We start from the raw sequence: 10,028 nt of genomic DNA on the forward strand, positions 1-10,028 counted from the left end.
AAAGAACAGCATGTCGAAAACTGTCATCATCAGTCGCTCATACCTCAAATAGCAATGACTTATACGCTCGTAAGAAAGGGAGAATTGCACTCGTTCTTAGACCCGTACGGTTCATGGCTAGAATGCTAGCCAATGCTACAGGACAATGCTAGCGAATGTGGGGATGGGTGTCCGTGCCGTAAAAAAACAAAGACGGAAATTTTGATATCCACTGCGCATGAATATTCAGAGGTGCCATAGTATGATATAGAGAAGTTTACGAGCACGCACTTTTTATGGGCTATCCGTGATGAAACAGCCCCTGTGATCATAGTTGGAGAGTTCAATTTGGATATTTAAAAACACGACAAGAAATATTTCACTGAGCTTGTGCTAGAAAATCTTGGCTTGAAGTGCCACGCTGATGGAAGTCGGCCAACTAATCAACAGCTGGCGTCTATAGCTTTAGGTTTTACAAAGGGCCAATCTAAAGTTGTAACCAAACAAATCTTTGTATATCACAGTAATCACAAGATTATCGTCCCTGCCATTACTACATGATCAAAATACATTTACCCATGCCAACCCTGTGTGATGTGCTGGAGCATTGCTGGTCATCCGTCTTCCCAAAGTGATATGACTCCTAAATTGTTTTCCTTAATATTCCATTTGATGTTAAGTTCTTTAGCTACTGACGTGGGGAAAAGTCTTTCAGCTGCATTCTGTTGGCTAATTGCTAGTAAGCCATGAATGTGTTAAACCATGGTCTGTGCTATTGGAAATATTTGCAAGAATATGTTCAAATCAGTGCCTAAAACATGATAAATAAAACGTGATGAACGCAACTAGTAAACCAGTAATTACTAGTACCGACAATGTTGCTCCTACGACTTCCAGTAGAATTTATTGTTGCGAGATCCACTGCTACCCCAATCCTATGTGTTCACTACCACAATCCCTGCAACCTTATTACGGTTATTTTAATATCCTCATCCGGCCTGGCACGAAAGTTTGTGGTAACAGAATGAATGGTTCCTGCCGATAACTCGCATGTCACGTTCTACTAGTAGTAATCCGTATCATTGTACTAGAATATAGATGTAATAAAAAGGGGCATTTCGTTTTTTTCTTAAATCTGTGTAGTTGATGGAACGAACATTTGATAAAACATATCTCGTTTCAACCTTCACGGCAGCTCAACATAAAACGCGTTTAGTTCTGCATCAACAGTATTATATTTTCGATATCAGCAAGAGATGAAAATATATTCTTTTATCTCATTACCTATTTGGCCATAAGATATGGAATTTGAAATTCCCATAAGTATTCACATATGTTATTTATTGAAGAGAATAACTTCAGGTTTTTTAGCAAGTTTACAAAACTGAGGCAAGAACGAAGCCACCTGATCCTTTGTAGAAACGTCGCACTGCAACAGAACGTGGTACATGGCGCCAATGTTGCATATCTTTCACACACACGTTGGCATGACGGTGTCCCCCAGTGAATAATGGAGCCACACAATCGCAAACACTTCAAGTCCCGTAAAGAAAATTTATGTAGTTTCTAAATTCGGAGCATAGGAATGCGTTTACAATACCCATGTGTGTTGAATTGAATTAAATATTTCTCAAGTATTTTTCTGCTATTATGTTGGGAATGGTGTCAATCATTTTGTATGGGTTCGATGAAGCCATAGCTTGTGCATTTCAATTTTATTTTTTACAACGATAAGTTTTCGCCACAAGAATTCTGTGCTAGTGTTACACGTTAAACAAGGCTTGGATATTTCAGGACTTCCTTGGTGGCTAAAAATCCCCTCTGTTTCTGTTAGCTTTGAGAATTCCTATACATTGACATTTGCTGTATCGTCGCAGTGGCTTTCGTAGGTAGAATATTGGAATTATAAGGGTATTTCAAGGAGTATGCAAAATGAATCGAAGCATAACTGTGGTGGTGTAAAAAAAAAACAATAGCGCCGTGCAACAAAAGCGCTGGTTTTCGAAAGTTTAGATGTAGAATGAAAGTTTTCTTGCAAGAAATTTCAGCAATTACAAATTACTGAACTTCAATCATGACTCAAATTGGCTGTGAAATTCTAATAAAATAATGGAAGAAGGTACAATATGATGTATCATACCATGCACCATTCCTGCTATGGTACCGTAAATCGTTAAACATAGAGACAAGGAATACCTTAATAGGTAACTCGTGGAATGCTCACGTAATAATAATAATAATGAAACACGCAACGAACAGTATTTTCCTGGTTTTGGTGGTACGTCGTATTGGCTTCCAAACTTGACGGATTTTTGAGAAGAGAAGAGTTCATTGAGCTGCATAGGAGCACGTGTACCTCGGCACTTAATCAAAGCTGGATCAGTTATTTTTGTGAGAGTTATCATGAAAGCCAGTGAGCAAGGCCCCTATGAATTACATATTTGTGCAGATAGGCTGAGAGGTGTCCTCAATAATGCAATGCTTTTCTTGTGTTCCGCAATAAACTCTGGCAAGCGAGATGTAAGCGTGTATTGACAGGTCATCTTTAAACTCCTCTTCAGAAAATTAGACGCATTGTTCTGCCATGCATATGTACCTGGACTAATGCTGTCAGGAGTCAAGAAAATGTGATGGTTCGGAATATACGATGACTCGGCAATATTTTCATGTGGTTGCCGCCATGACATCACCGACTATGATTAACCTACTTTGTCATTATATTTTATAGCAATAAATCGTCAATACATTCCTAATTATATGCCTAAAAGCATGTCGGTACAATTGGCGAAAGGACACAGCGCTGAATGCGTGTCGCTGTCTCGCGTCCCTCCCTTTCTTGCGCTGTGTCCTTTTTCTATTGAATCACCAAGAAGCCCAAGCTTCAACCCTAAGTCGGCATTGTGTTCCTAATGTTCTTGATTCAGCAAACATCATTCATGAAAGCTCTCTGAACTCTTGCAATTTATTTTATTCTATATAAATAACACCACTTAATAAGGTGTTATTGTTTGGCAGCAAAGATGTCTTCCATTTTTTACTCTTTCTATACTATAACCTATTTTATTAGAGAAAGTACAGCAAAACCTACCAGTGTGAACGCAGAAATAGTTTTACGATGAGTGACGAAGTTTTTATGTAACGAAATAATCATGTTCGTTTATTGTCAACTGAGGAGGTAAGAAGGGTCAATAAAGAATTCTAGCTCAAGCTAAGGGGCCAAAGCGTCAAGATTATTGTAGGTTACTTGTGCTGAGTGGAAAATAATTTCCAAGTGTAATTTGCATACTGGCAGTTGTTGAGAAACAAGTCTCCCGTTATTTCCTTTGGAGTAAACGGCTACGACGCGCTAGAATATTAATTGTGCTAGCACTTGTAAGAACACTTGAGGCGAATTGGAGCTGTTGGCGTCATCGTGAGGTTTCATATAAGTCAAAGTACGATAACATCCTAACGCACCTTGCGCAGCCTGTGCTGTAGGTTCGAAGAACAGTGTGCATTGGTGAACAGATCAATATGCGAGCTTGATGCACGCCATCTTCCTGTTCGCCCATTCTTGTGCGCTCAACGAGGGAGGAGGGCGGAAATGGCAACAGATGAGCCTGCGTTTCCTAATGTAAGCCTGTTATTGCTCAGAATGCGTATCCAGGCGCCTTATGTTCGAGGTAATCTGCAGGGGCTGCTTGCAGTGGGCGAGCCAATATCGCTTGCAAGTCGGTGTGCACTTTGGTTTCACATGCGTAGTGTAAGAAGTCACCAAACAACTTTCGGGGAAGCATGGAATCGAAAGGCAGCCCGAAGGGTACTTGAGAATTTGCGAATGGTAAAAGCACCGAGCTCATGGAGCTGTAATCAAGTAGTCCAACTTGAAATACGAATTTCTGGTGTTTGCATTCATAAAAGGTTATTGCTAGATACTAAGTGATGCGCATCACACCAAAGGAATGTTCTCGCCCTCAACAGCCATTCCTGATCTATGCATACGTGTAGCGACAGAGGGACAGACTCTAGCTTGTATATGGTAGTCAATCGTGGCCGTGTTTTTCAGGTGCTCAAGTAAGCCATCTATCGCCCGCTAGACTATGTTAAAATAAGTTAGATTAGCTTATATTTAGCCTCACCTGAGAGAGTCTGTTGAATTGAGAAACAGCAAGAGTTTCTTGGTCTGTAGTGTAAACGAGGATATGGCCTTAAATGCTTACACTGAACATGCTCTTGCTTGTGCAACAGCATTGGTGAAGGCTGATCACAGTCACCTCTCGGCGGGTGTCTATGTTTCTTGTATTTAAGATACGCTGCTTGCGGGGTGTGTCGGGGGTGGGCGGCTGTTAATTGCGTAATTCTCAGAAACTTCTTACACATCGCAGCCAAGCTCGCGTCACAAACAGAAACACTCCTTCGCAAAGAGCGCGATTAAACTTGAAGGAATTTCGCGGACAATAGTGGTAGCACTCATCGCAGCAGATGCTGGAAAGGCTAAACGTGCTAAACGTGCAACTCGCCACGACGTTAAATTTAAAACCTAGCTTCAGCACCATGGCTTCCGTACGACGGGATGACAACGAATGCATGACGACGACGTATCAACAACGATGACACAAAAACGTGGCATGATGATGAATTAATGATGGCAACTTGATTAAGATGAAATCACAGGGGTGTAATGACGTAGTTGTAACGATGAATTGGTATGATGATGAAAACGTGAAGAAAATACAATGATATTTCTGGAGTGATTACGATAGTACGACGACAGCGTGACGATGACGTAATCACGACTTTGAGAAGACGATGACGAGCCGATAGCGGTATGGGGACATCTGGATGACAAATTTCGGGGGTCCCCAGTTGAACGGCCAGGATGGCGTCACGACCCCGTGTGCAGACTAATTGGCCGAACCAATTCATGGAAATTCATACGCTGTGTGTTGACACAGCATCAGAAACTGTAAATATATATTGTTTGGATGAAGTGGAATTAAATAGGAAAAGCAAGTACAATGTAAATCCATGGCCTACATACAAACAAAACATACAAACATTTTAGAAATTCGATTCGACTATACCATCTCTTACACAATATTACTTTCGAGTGATATGAAATCTTACTCAACTTAGATTTATGACAACCGCCAAGAAACCGACGGTTTAAACTTGTTCGAAATACTTGCCTTCCGCCGCAACACACCACATAAACCGCACACGCGTCGAGTCGACAATTCTGCGCAACATTTCCGAGTCGATGCTTCCAGAGGCGCTAATTGTTCTCATTTTCATGTTGTTGAGGTTGGTGGGCTATACTGTGTAAACGCGATCTTTCACGTAGCCCCACAAAAAGAATCCAGTAGAGAAAGATCAGGGGATCTCGACTGCCAAACATCTCTCCTTCGTGTCCAATGTACTGCCGTGGAAAGTTACAGCTTTTAATAATTCTTTGCAGTGAAGGAGAAATACGGTGGGGCGCCGTCATGCTGGAACCAAATGGAGACTCGAAACAAATTTATCAACGACACCAGTAAGAATTTCGTGCGCGTAATTCTTTCCATCGAAGTGCCCTTCGAGAATGTGAGGGCCGATGATTCTTCTCCAAATAAGCTATACGATACAATTAGACCACAGCGAATTTGTGGTTGTGTTGCCGCAACCAGTGAGGATTACCTTGCAACCAGTCTGGAGCATTGTGAATGTTCACTGTGCCGTTCCTGCAAAATCGAGCCTGATAATCCGAACCACTCTTTGAACGAAATCCTTATCTTGGTCAATTTTTATAAGGGCCCAATTACAAAAGTCTGCCCGTTGTTCAGTCTGCCTCTCTTAGTTCCTGACAGACTCACATGGTATCGATGAAATTCGTGCTTTTTAGAATGTTGTGCACTGTTCGTATGCTTTTACCGCATTGTTGAAAAATATTTCTGATGCTTACATTTACCATTGCATTCAAGCAGGCAAGGACGTCAATTTCAAATTCCTCAAGGATGATGCTCTGCTTGGGCTGTCTTTTTCAGTGATCTGAGCCTGATGTGCGAAAATGTCATAAAATGCTAACAAATGTTGCTTTGGTTGGAACTCACTAATCTGGATTGCGAGACACGTACAGATTCATTGCTAATGAGGCGCTGGCGTTCATATCCGCCATTGATAGCACTACATAATTTTTTTCTGCGGTAGAATAATACCTCGGGACCCAGACGAAGGAGCCATTTTTGAACGCAGAGGGTCCGAACGCACGGCTTGCTTCTTCCAACGGCCCAGCTTAGTAGACGCCATCGGTGGCAAAGGCAAATGCACCTAATGGAAGCTCAGGGGTCCACGCGATGGGCTTGCAAGGCGAAGACTTGATCTATTCGGCACTTTCGCAAAACCGCAAAGAATAAAATAAAATCGTCAACCATACACCAGTGAAGCGCACTACTCACACCAGTTCACTGTCGTCCTTCTATTTCACAGCCGTTCTTCAGGCGTAGGCACTGCAGGATCCTGAAATCACACACTTCACTCAGGTATAGCATCCCTGGAACATTACTGACAACTAAGGTGCTGCCCGGCACATGTCGTCTTTGTTTCATGCTTAGCGGTTGCATGGCGTTGAGCTGCCGATGTGCAAAAAATGCCAGTATTGTAATTCTACACTTGATTGCCTCGACAGTTCGTATAAGGCGGCTCCGCACTTTCTCGCAATCCTGCAAGTCATTGCTTCACAAAAGAGCTGGACCAAGCCGCCACGCTAAGTCATCCTTCGGTTTCGCTGGCCAGGAACGAAAACGGTGACAAAGAACGAAAAGTAATAGCTGTCGCCTGTCACCCCGCATTCTTGTCAGACGGAGCGCATTGCGCAATAGCTACGTAACACTAGGGAGGGGCCCCAAAGCTCACGCCGCCGTCTGGCGTGCGTAATTTCAGACGTCCGTATCTCAGGACACAAGTGCGTTACTGAAATTGCACGAAATGGAATAGTCAGCAAAGCACACCACCTCTGAGTTTTCAATATAAACATACATTCTAACTGCAGTAAATAAAACGTCAATTATCGTATGTAAATAAATACCGACATTACGACGACAATTACCCTTATAGTTTACGACCGCATATATATATATATATATATATATATATATATATATATATATATATATATATATATATATATATATATATATATATATATATATATATATATATATATATATCCTGCTGAGGCTTAAAGTGAATTTAGGTTGCCGGATTTTCGTTAAGGTTTCTAAAATGCGTTGTTGGGGTGTATAGATGAAACGTGTTACTCACTTTCCCTGTCTGATGCGTTGTTTAGACTCAGCTCAATATCCAATATATTAGTCATTGGGCCTCTAGGGGATATTTTTCTGTCAATAGACGCAATGGTGTAGTTGGGGCGAGTGGCCGAAGAAAAATTTTGCAACAAAAATCAACATAAATTTGTGGCTCCTACAAATATGAAAGTACAAACCAACAATGTAAAACAAGATCCAAGCTTATAGATCACTTTGACAATGAGGATTGGGCTTTGTCAAAACATCGTCGCTCCTTTGTAATTCAATAGAACAGTTAACGCTTTAGGCAAAACAGAAATTGGTTTTCATGCTTCAACCATCCATTCTGCGGCGAGCCGCATTCGGAGCTTAGGAAAATCATGGCAAATGACCGAATCTTTTTGATCGGACGTGACGAGGAGGCATTGTAGCGCGTTTTCTGTGTGGCTGCCAGTATGGATAACTGTCGTCTCTGGGAATCTGCAGTGCTTCAGCGACGAGAGCCTTTCCCGCAGAGAAGCAAAAATACAAAAACTCGAATACTTCGCTAGGTCCTCCTTGCTGATCGCGCATATCTCCTCTTTACTGTTACCATGAGTTGCTTAAAGTGATGTCCGTCAAGTGCTAAAAGCACCTGATGGCCCATTTCTTGGCAGTAAGGTGAGGGCCATATGGTTTTTATTCGGTTATACCTGAGCATGCGATCAGCCATTTCGACAACTCCCATATTCTTAGTGTACAAACATAGAATACTTCGCCTGAAAAGATTCGCGTGTATTTTTCCTTGCTGGACCACGTGCGACACGTGTCATCAGGAGGCTTTCTGCGAACGGATGACATCAGTCTTACGGCTTTGTCTTTGTACCACCTAAGAAGAATATTTTGCCCATCATCTCTACAAACCATCTGCTATGTGTGCTGAGATGTGTGCAGACTTTCGATGTGCGCAGCCTTTCACTAGATAGGTACGGAACTTTTGCAATTCGTTTGTTATTCACTGGTCTGCTAATAGATGTATCCTTCACTGCCAAGTATCTGTGAAAAAAGAGGTGTATTCCAGGAGTCAGACTGGTTGCAAGCCTGAGCACAGCTGACTCTCCAATTCCAGAAATTCCTTGGTACAAAGTAGACACCAGTCCTTTCAATATGCAACAGGCCACTTGGCGTCGCAAGCACAAAATATTTTACGCCCTCAAGATTGGGTTTTCGAGACACGCACTCTCTTAACATTGCTGACACAGTTCTTAATTGCAGGTAATTGCAGCGAAATATCTCTTATTCGCTAAGTAGCGCCAACATACCACATGTGCGTACTGTCATAGCTTTGTTGTCATTGAGACCCAATGACCAATGTATTAGACATTGTAAAACACATCACGCACTCACGAAAACTACTACATTGGGAGCTCAAATACGCGTTTCTTTGTGTTCTTTGAGTCCTTACAAACCCAAACCAAGGTCTAAATATACTTTATCGCATGCGAAAAAACATACATATTCACTTACTTCTTTGGCAGCCGCCGGAAAGGGCGCTCGTGCTCAGTTCCACCGTTTTCAACTCTCTCGTAAACGCGGACAGCAGAGCAACCTTTACCGTAGTCAGTTGATGACAGCACGGGCTGTCATCTATTGCCCTGTGTATGAGAAAAAATCTGTTTCGACAGTCATGGCGCGCTGCGCTTCATTGTGCAAGATATTGCGCAAATCTACCATTGGTGGGCCTCAGGAGGATATATATATCCTTATCCTATTTTATTTCCACTGCACGCCTAAAGCACCTCTCTGCGCTGTCCTTCTCTTGGCACGCATTCTGTAGCCGTAATGATCCACCCGTTATCCAACCTACACGTTACATGACCTGCCCAGCTCCATTTCTTTAACCTATTGTAAATTAGAATATCGGCTAACACATGTTGCTCTCTGATCCACACCACTCTATTCCTGTCTCTTAACCTTATGCCTAACATTCTTAGTTTCATCACCCTTCGTGCTGTCTTTAGCTTGTTTTCGAGCTTCTTTGTCAGTCTCAGTGTTCCTGCCCCAAATGTTAGCACCGGTAAAATGCATTGATTGTACACCTTTCTTTTTAATGACAATGGTAAGCTTCCAGAAAGGATCCCACAATGCCTGCCGAATGTGCCCCAACCAATTTTTATACTTCTGTAAATTTCCTTCTCATGAGCAGGGTTCCCTCTGAGTAATTGACCTTGCTGAAGATACTCCTTCACAGACTATAGAGGCTGACTGGCGATTCTGCATAATATTCCTAAGCTCCGCCATTAAAAGTTTCCCTGTTAACGTCCTCAAACATTTGTTGTAACTAGCCCATATTATCGCTGAACACATCAATGTCACCCGCAAATCAAAGGTTGCTGAGATATTCGCCACTGATCCTTACTCCTAAGCGCTCCAAATTTATTAGCTTGAATACTCATTCCAAGCCCGCAGTGAATAGCAGTGCATAGGTGGTGTTCCCTTGTCTGACCTCTTTCATTGTTGCTATTTTCCTACTTGTGGAGAATAAGTGAGCTGTAGAATATCTGTAGATATTTTCCAAGATATTTACGTAAGCGGCCTGTACTCCTTGATTAGGTAGTGCCTCTGCAACTGCTGGTATGTAGGCTGACTGAAGTGCCTTTTACTAATCGATGAAAGCCATATATGGAAGATGATTGTAGTCTGCGGTTTGTCGGCTACCTGATTGGTGACATGGACTCGATCTATTGTAAGGTATTCCTTCCAGAAACCTGACTCTTGGTTTATTAAAGTCCAGTGTTGCCCTTATTC

This window comes from Dermacentor variabilis, chromosome 7 (genome assembly GCF_050947875.1).
Source record: "Dermacentor variabilis isolate Ectoservices chromosome 7, ASM5094787v1, whole genome shotgun sequence".
Taxonomy (NCBI): domain Eukaryota; kingdom Metazoa; phylum Arthropoda; class Arachnida; order Ixodida; family Ixodidae; genus Dermacentor; species Dermacentor variabilis.